This window comes from Melozone crissalis, unplaced genomic scaffold (genome assembly GCF_028551555.1).
Source record: "Melozone crissalis strain CALT ecotype California unplaced genomic scaffold, PUWL_Pcris_2 ptg000099l_1, whole genome shotgun sequence".
Classification (NCBI taxonomy): Eukaryota; Metazoa; Chordata; class Aves; order Passeriformes; family Passerellidae; genus Melozone; species Melozone crissalis.
Window position 1 is genome coordinate 1,010,589 of NW_026535876.1, and position 5,032 is coordinate 1,015,620.

The window sequence follows — 5,032 nt, forward strand, 5'->3', positions numbered from 1 at the left end:
CAGCAACTGAACAATGTCCCTCATGGGCAGTGAGTGCCAGAAAGGAACATTGCTCCCTGGGGAAATACAATGTCCTTGGACTTCAGCAGAGCATTGAAATGGGCCCCCTCAAGCACCTCAGCACCACTGCAATCTCCTCTTTTTGCACTCAACCCAGGTCTCCCAGAGCAGCTGCAGAGGAGTCGCTGTCAGGACGAGGGATGTTTATCAAAGGTTGATGTAGATCAGAACAAGCTCTGGCACCATTCCACATTTTTGTTTGTCACTGGGAAATAAATGCAGATGTCCCCATGCCACAAACTCAGTCCCCCCATGGTTCCTGTGTTCGATTTTGCCTCCTGATACTGAGACACAGGAGCTCTCCCAGGTTGACAGGGTGTCAGGAATCTCTTGCTGAGTTTGACACCCTTGGAGAGGGTGAACAAGGAGTTTCCTTGCTGCAGAACACTGTGTGGGTTTTGGAAACAGGCCAGACCTGGAGAAGGCTCCTTCTACAAGCCCTCAGCACCCGGCAATCCCACGTCTTTATTTGTGTGACTGTCTTGTCAGGGCAGAGAGAGGGGAGAGAGGAGCCTCCTTGGGGCAGGGAGAGGAGGCAGAGACACCACAAGCAGGAGTCCCAAAGGAATCTGGGCACATCTGGATCCAATGGCTGCAGTAGGTGTGCCATTCCTAAATCCAGTTTGGGAGAGCCACGGCCGTGTTGCTGTGTAAGCTCTGAGGTATCTGATGGTGGGAGAGGCTCAGGTTTGTCCTGTTTGCATCCCCGGTTCTTGCAGAGGCGCTGTCAAACAGCGCCAGGGGATGCTCCTGGCACTGACCCTGGCATGGCTCAGGGCTCAGCTTTCCTCCATCAATCCCACTTCAGAGCTTCACTCTGGTGGGGAGGTGTCAGTGGGTGAGGAGCAGCACAATCCAGAGAATTGGAGGATGGTTTTATGTTGGTAATTCTGGGAATGGGTTTCTGTGGCAGGATGCTGGATACCAGGGATTTCTGCCCTCCCTTCTCAGGAGAGTTTGGGTTTCTCCTGTCAGTGCTGTTCCATAGCTCCCACCATCCCTACTCCTTTCATTGACACTTCCCCAGCTTCCCAGTGGCCTTTCTGAGGATAAAGAAAGGAACGTCCGTGGTGGCACCCATTGGCTGCCTGGGACTCCAGCTGTTCCTGGAGCTGCAGCATGTCCAGCACAGCTGCTCTCAGTGGGGCTGGGCCTTGGTTCAGGCCCCACAGTCCCTGTCAGTGCCCACTCCCCACTGGGCTCACGCTCTGGCCGTGTGGGGCTGCTGAAGGCTCAGCGGCTCTAGCTGAGCACTCCCAGCTCTGCAGCTCCTGACTCATCCCAGGGATGGGGTCCCACAGCCCCGGTCGGGGCCGTGTTGCCCACGGGGCCCTGGTTTGGGGTGGCCATGGGTACCTGCTGTTCCTCCTCCCTCAGCAGCTCCACAGCAGAAGGGTGCCCAGGCAAGGGATTCAGCTGTGCCATTCCCTCTGTCTCCGCAGCAGCTCTCCCAAAAGTCCTTTGGGCTCCCTGAAATCCTGTCTCCTGAGGTGATCCATGCCAGGGAGTCCCAGGGCCTCTGGGCCAGTCCCAGTGGGTGTTTTTGCCATTCCCAGTCATGGTCACTTCAGCTGCTGATGTGCTCAGGCCTGAGTAGCAGCCCTCAGCCAGAGCTGGCTTACAGGACAAACCCTGGGCATTATGTGACTGACACCATCAGTTTTCGTTGGCTAAAAATAGATGACCCAGATGCTTCTGCCAGCAGTTTAACACCAAACCAGCTGCTTTGGAGACTTTCACATAATCTTGTGTAGTTACCTGCAAGAAAGGTATCATTTAAATAAATTTTCCCAACTGACATGAATAGAGGCTTGTAGGATGTTTTAGGGGAAACCCTCCAAGCTGAGGATTGGGCTCCGGCCAAGCCCTGGCCTGTTCTGCTCAGGAAAAGTGCCATGAGACCCAGGAGTTTACGTGTGTCCTAGGGTGACATTATGATGCTTGTATCCTCAGTCGTTGTTTGGTTTATGCTGGATATTATGTTCTGTTCATTCAAAACTGGCTCTGAAGAGCAAAGCTTTTGCAGGGCACGGAGGTTCAGGGAGAACACACCATGACCAACATGATCCAGTGAAGCCAAATCTATTGTCCCTAAAAAGATTCTGTTTATAATAAATCTTTACTGTCTACGTGCCTCTAGCTAAGACATGGTTGGTTAATCCTGGCTGTTCACACGTCTTAATCAGAATGCTGATTGGATCACCTGATTTTTCACGCATTTTGCTGGGGTCGTCTGGCCCACCCATGACTTTCCCAAGCTTGCTGACAAACTTGCTGAGTCCTGATGATTCTTCTTCTTGTATCTCTTTCAAGGATATACTGACCCCATTTCTGAATATGTCCATAATTCATTCCTTGTGTACGTGACCATTGTCCATTAGTGCAAGCAGGCTGGATTGGACATCAGATGAATATGTCTATTGTCTAACAAAACCTCCTCAATCTGCAAAAATCTCTCAACAGTCCCTGGTTTTGTTTTTGCACAAGCCAGACTGTTTTAAAAGCATGGACAATTACTTTCTGCACACAGCATAGCAAGCAAGGCACTATAAGCAGAATTGAAAAAAGAAGACATAGCCAAGAATATGTAGAATTATTTTTTAATTACATGGCCAAGAATTCCTAATACCAAAGTATACTAAGTCCTTGAGCCAGTCTGTTATTCACCAGGATTTTAGCCACTCATCCAAAGAATTCTAAACAACTGTCAGCTTTTTCATATTCTCCTTAAGCCATGACAGTTTCTTGTGAATAGATTCAGAGTGGTCAGAGAGATTCAAGCAACACATCCCTTCAAAATCTTCACACCCATCTCCTTGTGCTAGCAACAATAAATCTATTTGGCAGCCCTATCCTGTAACACAGCGTGGCGTATGCTGCCTACATCAGTGGTGAGCTCATTCAGTATTGCAAATGTAATGTTAATTTGTTTTCCTGTCCAACAAGCCAATCATTTGAATTATGTAAGGGCCTTTGATGAAGCTAAAACTGGTGTAAAAAGTGATGCCAATTTAACTGAAGGCCAATTCCACAATTCTACATTATCCTTGCAGTCTGAGCCTAAAAATGCACCTACATTTTGGACGTTGGAATTTGTGCCTGGTGTCAAGCATCCGTTGAATGCCAGGGGCAAACAGTGTCAATTTCCCAAAATAGCACAGTCCTCCCAATGCTTTTTGATGAATTGCAGGCCAAGCTTTATCTCCACAAAAGAGAAATGAAAGTAGAAAAAAGTTATTGCAGAAGTTATTGTAGAAGGGACTTTTCTCTCCAATGATGTAGAAGCTTTTCCTGTAGTAACTAATGCCGCAAGTAGAGTTTGAAAACCTTTCGATTGGAAGATTTTCAAAAAGTTGAGAGTGGCAATTTCACAATTTAGTTGAAAATCCCAACTTGCACAGTCACTTCTGCAGTATATTTTTCCATCTAACACATTCATTCCAGCTGATGTGCATACCCTAATAAGACTTAGAGTGCCACCCCATCAGCAGGCGATGTTTCATAAAAGCTGGGAGGAAAAGTGTGCTCAAGAAGCAGCAAGACCTAGAGTGCAGGGTGATCCTCTGTTTGGTTTAACAGCACAACAGTAACTTGGCAAGGGGCCCTGGGCTACTGTCACTGCCCAGGCTAACAGCATTGATCAAGTCTTACAGATGAGCCAACAACTAGCATATGATGCTCTTCTTGCACTTCCAGATGGGTTACACACTAAGTCTTTTACAGAAATTCGTCAAAGAAAGAATGGAGACTGATAAATTTGTAGACAAATTGCATGAAGCTATCTATAATAATTCTGATTTAAATTCAGACACAAAGATACAATTGTATGGACTTTGGGATCATTTCTCCATTCCAAATGGCTTTCCCTTCAGTCACAAGAGGCTTCCATCTCTTCCAAAAATTGCCTGCTGAAACTCTTCTGCTCCCTTGCAAATCAGTTCACTACTCCAACATAACCCTTGAAACATGGACAGATGACTCTTCAACTAATTACAGTAGAAAAGAAGGGTATTTATTGCACCCCTGGTCACATGTGAACTAGTTTCCAAAGATGCGTGCAAGGAGTTGCAGACTCCTGCTCTCTATTTCTACAGAAAAGGTTTTACATTAGGTTTCTAAGGACCCATAATACATAATTATTACCTGCCTGCTTCTCATTTTTATCAGCTGAATATCTATTACAGCTGTGCAATTGTACTCCCTTAACTGGTTTGGTGGGATTTTGAAATGAGGGAGTGGTTGTATGGGAGGAAGAAAGCCGTCTTCCTCATGGTGAGCTCTTCTCCTATGGCCTGTTGGCAAGACTTTTTGACCTGCTGCTCATGGTCCAAGCCTCTCCTAACTGTTCAATTATTCTTAAGGCAAGTTATTTCTATGGTTTCTGCTTCTTCACAATTGCTTCCTCTATCCCTGTCACTCCTAGCTTTATGTTCCTAATATATTTGGTACTCTTTAACTAAGGTACATGATTTCTGTATTACTAACTTAACTTCTTACCTCATTTTGAAATCTTAACTAAAACATGCAATCTCCTACTATCCCAATTCTATTCCCAGCTGGCCCCTCCACTCATCTGGACTTTTCAATTATCCTAATTACATTTTCAGCTAACCCCTTGACTCACCTCAGGCACATCCCTGACTGCCTCTTTCCCAGCAGCTCAGAGCTGCATTGCACAGCGCTTGCTGCGCACCAGAGAGCACAAAGCAGGCTGGCCTGGTGGGCCTGAATATTTCTGCCAAACATTGTGCATCTCACACCTTTGCTCAGGCTCAGTGCAGAACTGCAGGATTGCAGGTGCTTCCTCCCAGAGCTGCGTGAGGCGCTGGCTCCTGCAGATGGTCCCTGCCAAGCTGTCCCTGCCTCACGCTGGCCTCGCTTCCCCTGGCACAAGTGCCGGGCCTGAAGGTGGCTGCCCTGTGCTCCAGCCTGCCGAGCAGCCCGGCTCCCTCCCACGGTGCCCAGAGTGCTG